The following is a 10,045-nucleotide window of genomic DNA, read 5'->3' as shown; positions in this document are numbered from 1 at the left end:
AATTATTTTCCATTAAAACAATCCTATAAATCTAATCCATTTAAATGAGCCAAATAAAGATTATGTTCATAACAGAGGTTCACCCTATATCACATAAGGTTACTTCCCTTATTTCAAGGCATAAGAATTGCACTATTATTCATGGTTTCCTTGTGCAGCTTGTATTTCCTTGTACCATGTTTTATTTCATCCCTTTATTTAACACTTGGCTTGTTTTATCAATGTGTTGGTTGCATTATAATGCGCTTGGAGTGTATATCCACCATGTTTACTATATGTATTTTTCTACCATATTACGTAAAACCTTGAACATCTGTGCATTTGATCCTTCAATACAATATCGCCGCATAGTAGCTTATGGAATACACATGTTTCATTAATCATTAGTGTATGTGGTGTGTCTTTGTATAGTCATTGTTTTATTGTTTCGATATAGTGCTCATCACACATTATTTTATTATTGCATCATTGTCGGGATTTATAAAATTCCCATGCCTTGTTTCTTTTTTAACATTGTATTATCACAACCTTCAATTCCGATCAAAACACATACACGATAAAGCCCCGCAATACTTTTAATATAAACTTTTGTATCTCTTGTCCGACCCCTTGCATTATTCAAGATAACCTTCATTATTGCTTTTGTATTGATTTTTTTTACACCTTTCATTTCTCTAGAAGAAGAATCGACATCCTACAAATCAAAGTTTTGATATGTGATTATGGTTGGCAACAACGAGAATCTTAGCAATAAAAGAGCATATCTTGTTGATCTACATTGCACATATGTGACAACGCTAGCATGCTAGTTCCTTGTCACAGCCCAGCTACAAGAGCCTTGCCTCTATTTCTACGACATGCAACTGTGAAAAATTGATATATTTGGCCACATTATCTAGGTGCATTGGAGTAACATCATTTATGCAATATTTGTCAATAATTTTATCGCACCATTTATTGTTTACGATTGTAGAAACCATCATGATATGTATGGTGGAGCCTTTCCTCATATGGTCGACTGTTGCATTCTATCTGTAGCTTGACATGATCAGATCTTCTTAGTTCCTATCACATGCACTCTTATGTGACATGGATATCATCTGGTTTCCTTATTAAAGTGCACTAAAGTATCATCATTTTTCTAAGCATATTTTCAATGGCTTGTAATTGAATTTGGTACATATATTTAAGAAATCATTGTATAGTTTTTCATGCACCCGTTATGGCTTTCCAACACTTTTTTTACGTGTTTTTTCTCAAAATATACCTTATATCCATCCAACATGGAATTTGTCAAACATTTTCATTTTATTTCTATACTCGGCCACGGTCCTATAAGTTGACTTTAACATAGTTTCAGTTGTAGCATGTTGTTTTATTGTACAACATCGTCAACATTTTATTATTGCTTTCACATTGACCTTCAAAGCTTCCTTCAAATGGTTTCAATGTGGCCACTATATTGTTGTAATAAGCTTTCACTAAATTGCAACGTGTGCTAACATTTCATCTCTATGCAATGCATTTGATGTATGACTACATTGTTATTTGAGATGTAACCCCCCTCTACTACGTTTTGTTATAATTTTCACTAGTAACACTCTTTTACCTTAGTTTCATCTGCGCATGTGTCGTTGATGCAACATTTTTAAATTTTCTTTTATACACTGTTTTTATATCCTTTGCCACATTTGCTTATATATTATATCATTGCAATGCACTGCATTTTATTATATTAATTTTCTCCCGTCGTATTATAATATACCTTGGTATAGTTTTTATATGGTGCTCAATGTAACTAAATCACGTTGTGTCTCTTTGATCGTAGCCTTGTGTTGTTTCCCAACAAACAATTATTAGGTGCAATGCCTACGTGTTTGGCCTCTCTAATGTATTGGTTCAACTTTTTTCAAACGGTGTAGCCTTCACATGTCAATTGAATAATCTTTCCCATCTCATACAATAAAATATGAGCTCCGTTTGTTTACTAAATGCTTGTCATGAATTAGTATATATCTTTTAGCCTTTTCAGTGTCGAAGATATAGCCTTTCATGGTACCTGTTTGATACATTCATCATTAATACTACAAATTAGTTCACAATTAATTACTAATATTAAGATTGAATGAAGAGCATAGATTGAAAGCCAACATACAAGTTACATGCATGAATTAGTTCATAAATATGTAACCAGTATGGAACATACAAGCATGCATAATTGGAATACCAAATAGTTAATATAACAATAGAGGAATGCACGAGAATCAATGCATGAATTGAAAAGATTGTTATTAATACTATTGACTATTAAAATACATGTACAACAATCTCCTCAAAAGCTAATAGTCGGATGAGACTAGTTTATATCATATTCAAAACATAACACTAGCCTCACAATCCCTCCACCTATAAGCTACCAAGAGAGAATGCATTCAACTCCTTAATCACACAATAGAAATCCTATTGCTATCCTAACATAAGTGCTCAAATTCATATTGAAAGAGGCATAGGGGTGTATTTATAGACGCAGGGGTGAATTTTCACCTTCTCCTGCTACTTTTTGACTTCCCTCATGACTTGTCGACTCACAGTTGACTCTTTATCTCCTTTGGACTTTCACAATTCCACCATGACTCTTCAACTTATATGTGACCTTCGATATTCCCTTTTGATTGTCTCCATATTTTCAATATTTGTAGTCAATGAAAATAATAAATTTGCAATATGATAATTGGAAATTCAACAAGCTTTCTCGTAGGTAAAGAGTAGACTTTAAGAATCTTGATGATGTCCTCGTCGCGCCTTCGGGTCATCTTCGTGTTGAGTTGATTCTTCAATGATTGCCACTGATTTGGATTAAGCATTTGTAAGGCATCAAGATAGAAATAATCAACAACCATTCCATAATTCCAATCCTACAAACACGTTACCATTAATTAGGATTCAATATTTTCATAGAATCAGAAATAATTATCACAAATAAAAATTGATCGAAATAATCAAATAACAGATTATAGCCCTAAAATGGTGATATTCAAACTTCTTGACTTGGTCTTCTTTCATCTTTTGTATGTTTATCAACGTTATTTTTACAATGGTTCTCAAAGCACTATTTCCACGGGGGATTCACACAATTAACTTCTAACATATCAAGTGCATTCGTAGCATACTAAACGATACCTCTAATTTTACTACATATTAAAAAATTTCTATAAAAATCACATTATTTAACCCCTACCAATATGAACTCAAAATACCTTGCCAATTTTAAAAAACCCTACTTTATCTAAATATTTCAAGTATTCATTTTTTGATTAACATTTTTTATACCCTTTTATATTTTTTCATTAACTTTGAGGTCCAATTTTTATACTTTCCAATATAAAAACTCTTTATCCCCTCCTATTATATGCTCAATATATTATGTCATTTTTCCCTCAATACATATTCCCCAATATAAATACATGTGTTATAATATTACTCCCTATAAATCCCCTCACTATTTCAATAGTTTTTTACACCACATAAAATAGCATTTTAATATTAATTCAATGTTGCTTCTTATACTTTTGAGTGCATCTTATTGTGTTATTTGACACCACCACGGTATCATTTGTTTATGTTGCTACAATGCCCTAATATTATCCTTTTTACAATATCTATCATGACTTTCCAGTCACTTTTTCTGTATGTAACCGTTCATCACATGCTGCAGCAACAGTTTGATATGTCACCATTAGATCATTCGACCTAGCATTTCAATCATTGTCATGGAATTATCATGTTCCTTAATTATGACCTTGCCTTGCACCTTTTCACATGGTGGAAGCTGAACCGATATAGTGCTTGTAGCAATGTAATTGTGCGAAAATGTATTATTATTATTATTATCTGCGATCTCCTCCCATCAGCAATGGGAATTTTAGTAATATGAGCGCTCTGCCATAGGTTGCGCTAATGCGACAATTTTTTTTGCACAAAGTCGTTCTTTAGTGACATATAGCTTTCGTTGTTGTCCTTGTGGCAGGCTACAACAATTTTAATCCCTTTATGACTGCCCTAGCGTAGTACAATTGCAATTTATTGGCTACGTTTCACCAATCACATAATCCTTGCGCAAGAGTTTTGATATCGCACTGTATTTTTTGTTGCTTCCTTGATTCCAGCGCATAATCATTGCATTGTTCTTCATGGTTTCCTTGCACAGTAGGGATACTGTTGGTGTACATGCACTTAGACTAGCTGTGTTGGTGTACATGCACCTAGATTAGCTCCAGTTAACTTATTGCTTGCATGTAGCACATGTACACATTAACATAAGATAAAGCACACTTAGCTTTAGTTAGCTTTAATTATTGCATGTACAACTAAGCTTAACTTAGTTGCTTTTATGTATTTATTCTAAAACTAATATTGTAGAATCAATTTTCATTCTTTTCTCAATTCTTGTTCGCTTCCTTCCTTCTCTTGCAAGCTTGTTTATTGTTTTGCAGATCTAGATCTGTGTATCTCAAAAATCTTACATGGTATCAGAGCATAGGGATTTGTAATCAGTGCACAAGCAATTTTATTTTCAGGTTCAGAAGATTGAAGCAACAACAAAGAATGGAGCCTAAATTGGAGTTTCCAGAATTGACAATTCTCACTCCATATAATTATTTCGAATGGAAGCCAAAGATTCAACTTCATCTCAGAAGTAGAGGCTTCTTTCGAATAACCATGGAAACGGAAGTTGAACCAACATTGGCAATGGAGAAAACAAGATATTTCAATCGCATGGACGAGGCCTTCGGCATCCTATGTTTATCTATTTCTCCAGAATTGTTATTTCATGTTGAATCATGTTCAACTCCAAATGAAGTATGGAAAATTTTGGAAGGATTGTTTGGAAAACAAGATGAAATGCAAGGTCACATTCTCGAAAATGAGTTAAACTCATTAGATCCGAGAAAGTTTGAGAACATTCAATATTTTTCCACAAGGTATAAAGCCTTGTTGGTTCAGCTGAAAGGATGCAGGATCGACAAATCCAAGCAAAAAAATCAGTTGATTGTTTCCATTTTATCAAAACTTGGTCCAGAGTATGCAGTATTCGTCTCTACATTCCACACAGTCAGATCTGCAACTGGTGTAGCTTGGAAGATGCACTCACTGGATTCTTTTATTCAGTCTTTGATGCATGAGCAAGATAAGCTCGTCAAAATGGGCACACTTAAAAATTCCAAAGTGCATGCACTTACTGTGCATGGAAAAGGAAAGGCAAACTCCAAAGACCATCAGAAAGGAAAAGGGAAGAAGGATCCTGATCCAAGAAAGGGAGGACATCCCAAACCCCTTGATGGATCATCTGGCTCAAAGGAAAGGAAAGGAACGAAAGGGCAATCAATGTGCAATTATTGCCACCGTGGTTTTCATCCTGAATCTGCATGCATGAAGAAGACTATAGATCTAATGGCGCAGACACTCCAACAACACAATCTTGGAGACCAAATTCCTGAGAATGCTAAGAAGAAGTCTGGAGAAAAAGCACCAGATCCAAGAGGTAACGAGCATGCTTTGATTGCTCTTCATTTTGCACCACAAGAATGGATCATCGATTCAGGAGCTTCACATCATATGGCTTTTTCAAAGGAATCCTTTTCTTCTCTACATGCATACTCAGGTCCTCCCATTCTCATGGGGGATAATTCTGCAGTTGCAGCAACTGGACAAGGAAGAGTGCAATTCGAAGATGGAAGTTTTGAAAATGTCTTGCATATTCCAAGGCTTTCTGTGAATCTTCTCTCAGTGTATCAGATGACACACACAAGCAGCGGAAGGAAAGTGGAATTTACCCCAAATTCCGTGAGCATTTATGACATGCAAACCAATTTGAAGATTGCATCTGGCAAGGTAAATGATCAATCTCGTCTGTATACATTTTCTGATTTTGTTCCTCAATCAGATTCTATTTTGCTACTTACGCATGCAAATGAAGAAAGTAGGATTTGGCACGAGAGATTTGGGCACTTGAATTTCATATATATGCAACAGCCTAGTAAGCAAGGGATGGTCAAAGGATTTCCAACCATTGAATTTTCAGATGGTGTTTGTAATGGATGTGCTCTTGGAAAGCATCCACAAGAAAAATTCAAGAAGGGGCATGCATGGAGAGCCTCTTCATCTTTGGAACTTGTACACAGTGATCTCATGGGTCCATTTTCGGTGCTTTCAATGAGCAAAGCAAGATATGTGTTGTCATTTATAGATGATTACACGAGATTCACTTGGGTTTACTTCTTGAAACTCAAGTCTGACGTTTTTCAACATCTAAAGATTTTCAAAGCGCATGCGGAAAATCAGTCTGGAAAACGCATCAAAATACTCCGCACAGATAATGGGACGGAATATTTCAACAAAGATATCAAGAATCTTTGTGATGAAGCAGGCATACAGTTGCAGCATACAGTTCCTTACACTCCACAGCAAAATGGCATGGCTGAAAGGAAAAATCGATCTTTGAAAGAGATGGCTAAGTGCATGTTGCATGCAAGATCTCTTCTGTCGAAATTGTGGGCCGAAGCTATTAATTGTGCCTCATACATCGAGAACAGATCTCCTCATAAATCTGTTACTGGAAAAACACCTTTTGAGGCTTGGACTGGCATGCAACCTGAAGTTAGTCATTTCCGCATTTTTGGATCTTGAGCATGGGCCCGCATTCCTCCAGAGAAGAGAAAGGCTTTGGAGCCTCAAAGCAAAGCATGTATGTTTGTTTGATATTCTGATGAAGTCAAAGGGTACAGATTGCTTGATATCCACACTGAAGAGCTCTTTATTGAAAGGAGTGTAATGTTTGACGAAGATATTTCGCATGCACCAGTAGATGAACTTGTTACCAAATTTTCATCACCACTCATTGATGAGTATGCAGATGAAACTTCAGACCAGCATTCTGATGAAGATGAGTCTTTTCCAGTGATCCCTGTTAGACCACCAGTTGTTGAACATCGAGATCATACTTCTGCATGTAGTTCGGAAGATTCTCGACCACCTTCAACATAAAAATGGCGCATCATGAGTGATATCCTTGATGATCCTGCCTCTATCCCTCTGTTTGAGGAAGATCCGCAAGCACTCTTAGCTATGGAGCCATCCATGCCCATGCATGCTTATATGATGCATGGATCTGATCCACAAACTTATGCAGAAGCAAATGGGCATCTTGAATGGGAAGCCGCCATGGATGAGGAATATAACTCTCTCATTGAGAACCAGACTTGGGATTTGGTTCTGCTACCTTCAAATCGCAAACTTGTGAGATACAAGTTGGTTTACTGGACCAAGAAAGCATCAAATGGCCAAGTTAGTCGATATAAGGCACAATTGGTAGCAAAAGGTTTTCAGCAAGTACATGATGTTGACTATGATGAGACTTCCGCTCCAGTGGCAAAAATGGATTCCATTCGGTTAGCTCTCTCCATTTCAGTAGCAAGAGGATGGGAGGTGCATCATATGGATGCGAAGAATGCCTTTCTTCATGGTGATCTCGAGGAGCAAATCTACATGGAGCAGCCACCGGGATACATGCAGAATTCATCTCTGGCATGCAAACTAAAGAAGTCTCTCTATGGCCTCAAGCAGGCACCTAGAGCATGGTATGCAAAGATGGATTCTTATTTGTTATCTCAAAATTTTATACGCTGCAAATCTGATTCCAATGTTTATTTTCTAAAGAAGATTGACTCCTTATTGATCATAGTACTCTACGTAGATTATCTTTTGATAACGGGTAGTTTAGCTTCTGTCATTACTAACATCAAAACTCCATTGCATAAGCGGTTTTCTATGATAGACATGGGCTTGCTAAATTTCTTCCTTGGACTAGAGATCCATCAGCGTGATTCTGGCATTACCATTTCTCAACCAAAATATGCCAGAGATCTTTTGGCACGATTTCACATGAGTGACTGCAAACCAGTAGCCACACCTTTCTTATCAGGGATAAAGCTTGAGAATGGCAAAGACACACCATTGGTTGATTGCACATTGTATCGCCAGCTTGTGGGAAGTCTTCTTTATCTCACTCACTCCCGTCCTGATCTCTCTTATGCTGTCGGAGCAGTTTCCAGATACATGCAGGAGCCACATGAGTTACACTGGAATGCTGCAAAGCGCATCCTTCGATATGTCCAGGGGACAATCACCTATGGGATTCATTATGTAGCCAATTGTTCTTTGAATCTCATCGGGTTCACAGATTCAGACTGGGCTGGCGACACCGTTGATCGCAAGTCTACCTCCGGTTATGTACTTAGTTTGGGATCCGGCCCAATTTTTTGGTCAAGTAAGAAGCAGGCTGCCATTGCTTTATCATCAGCAGAGGCCGAGTATAGAGGAGCAGTCAATGCCACTATTCAGGCAATTTGGCTACAACATTTCCTATATGAGCTTGGAATTAGTGTCCATCATCCAACTGTCATCTGGTGCGATAATCAAAGTACGCTAAAGTTTTGCAGAGATCCAGTGCAGCGGCAGCGTACCAAACACATCGAGATCCACATGCACTTCATTAGAGAACTCATTCATGATGGGATCATCGATCTTCAGTACTATCCTAGTTCCGAGCAGATTGCTGACATCTTCACCAAGACTTTCACTGAGCAGAAGTTTCGATTCCTACGAGATCGTCTTGGGGTGAAGGACCCGACTGCCTAGCAGTTGTCTTTTCTCTACTTTTGCATTATATTTTGAGGGGCGGTTTTCTTCCCACTGGGTTTTCCCTCTTTCCTCCTTTTTATGCATTGTATATGGGTACCTAAAATGGTCGTGTTGCCGGGACTCATTCATTTTGCATCACACTCACCTAAGTTATGCTTAAGGGGGGGTGTTGGTGTACATGCACTTAGACTAGCTGTGTTGGTGTACATGCACCTAGATTAGCTCCAGTTAACTTATTGCTTGCATGTGGCACATGTACACATTAACATAAGATAAAGCACACTTAGCTTTAGTTAGCTTTAGTTATTGCATGTACAACTAAGCTTAACTTAGTTGCTTTTATGTATTTATTCTAAAATTAATATTGTAGAATCAATTTTCATTCTTTTCTCATTTCTTGCTCGCTTCCTTCCTTCTCTTGCAAGCTTGTTTATTGTTTTGCAGATCTAGATCTGTGTATCTCAAAAATATTACAGATACCCTTACATCATGTTTTATTTCGCGCCTTTATTCAACACCTGGCTTGTTTTTCATCAATGTCATGGTTGTGTTATAACGCACTTGCAGTGTATATCCATCACGTTTAATATATAACGTTTGCTATCATATTATATAAACCTTGAACGTGTGTTCAACTGATCCTTCAATGTAATATTGACACATAGTAGCTTACGGAATGCACATGCTTTCATTAATCACTAGCGTATGTAGCACGTCTTTTTATAGTCTTTGTTTTATTGTTTCGACATAGTGCTTGTGCTTGACATACATTATGTTATTCTTACCTCGTTGCCTAGATTTATAACCTTTCCACGCATATGTTTCCTTCTTAACATTATATTATCACAACCCTCAATTCTAATGCAAGAGCATACACGATAATACTCCCTGGACTTTTGATATAACCTTTTGGAGCTCTCGCACAACCCCTTGCATATTCCATGATAACTTTCATGATTGCTGTAGTATTGTTTTTTTTTTTTTTTTTGGTTTTTTTTGGAAGATGAATGGATAATTTTTAAGTCAGAGTTTTAATAAGAAAGAAGAAAGAAAATTATTTTAATGTCTATCCAGTTAAAGATAGTTTATAAGACTTTGGTGGCGCTGGGTTCAAGAGTCACAAGCTCAGTGGGCAAGAATCTGGAAAGAAAAATATGTCAGCGCTTGGCACACTAAGGATCTAATAAGACTGTCTGGCAATGTGAAAGGGTCTCACATCTGGAATAGAGCCTCGGACAACATAAGCTTTATTCAAAATAATAGCTTCTGGGAAATCAGAGATGGAGATCTTGCACTCTTTTGGGAAGATAAGTGGCAGCAAAAACCAATACTGTTAACAGAGGAT

This window comes from Pinus tabuliformis, chromosome 5_2, assembly GCF_031772625.1.
Source record: "Pinus tabuliformis cultivar Carrire ecotype Pingquan chromosome 5_2, CPIR1, whole genome shotgun sequence".
NCBI classification, from domain to species: domain Eukaryota; kingdom Viridiplantae; phylum Streptophyta; class Pinopsida; order Pinales; family Pinaceae; genus Pinus; species Pinus tabuliformis.
The sequence above is the reverse complement of the archived record's forward strand: the minus strand, read 5'-3'. Positions refer to the sequence as shown.